Raw genomic sequence first — 986 nt, 5'->3', positions numbered from 1 at the left:
TTCAAATTATAGGTAGCTTATCTATTACAAATATTTTTTCATATTTCTAAGAGCGTTTTTGGATATGTTACATTTTAATTCTTTTGACATTTTATAAAAACTTTAAAAGACTAACCGTCCCGGATAATAAAGTCATAAATTCTTAATTATATATTTTAACTAACATAAAAGAAAACGTACTATTCAATAAAAAAAAGTACAAGTATTAGACCGTGCTAATTTAAGGTTTTCTTTTTTGTTGATAAAATCAATTCATGAATCAAGTTAAAATTACAAATCTAAATATTAAAATTTGTTATCTAATCTATTTGAATTTGAATTTTTTTTAAAAAAAAACTTTAAAACTTTTATACACCGCGCGTAGCGCGGCTAAGTTTACTAGTATATATATAAAGGAGGATCATAGAGGAGGTGATGTGGCACATCTCTATGACCTCCATTCCTATTTATCTATTTTCCTTTTTTTTTTTTTTACTTTTTATGTTTGTTTTTTTATTTATCTTATTTTCTTAAATTGCATTTAATTCAATTAATTGAAGAAAACAAAACTGAAAATTTCTAATGGAGCAGTAAGTGAGGAAACACGTTCTGTTTGAGACATCTATTAGAATTAAAACACATTTAAATCAAATAAATGGGAGATGAAAAAACCATCATTTCATACACCTTCTCCTCTTCTTCTAACCGTTTGACAGGTTATAAAAAGGAGTACCAAAATAGGTTTTGGTCTTATATTTCAACTCATATAGTGTACGTACTAAGATACATGGCAAAGGTATCTTCTTCTTTTATTTTCTTATAATTTGGCCTTTACATTTACTAATTCGTTGTGTCATAATTGTTTCATGTTATTTTACTTTACATTTTTTTTCAAGATTATCCTTTTTTATACATGGCTGATTTTTTAGAGAATTTCTTTATGTACTTGAGATCCTTCTCTTTTTTCTCTCCCAGTAGTACTTTTGGACGTATATGCTGCATTTGGT

The sequence above is a fragment of the Solanum tuberosum genome, unplaced genomic scaffold (genome assembly GCF_000226075.1).
Source record: "Solanum tuberosum cultivar DM 1-3 516 R44 unplaced genomic scaffold, SolTub_3.0 scf00155, whole genome shotgun sequence".
Lineage (NCBI taxonomy): Eukaryota > Viridiplantae > Streptophyta > Magnoliopsida > Solanales > Solanaceae > Solanum > Solanum tuberosum.
The sequence above is the reverse complement of the archived record's forward strand: the minus strand, read 5'-3'. Positions refer to the sequence as shown.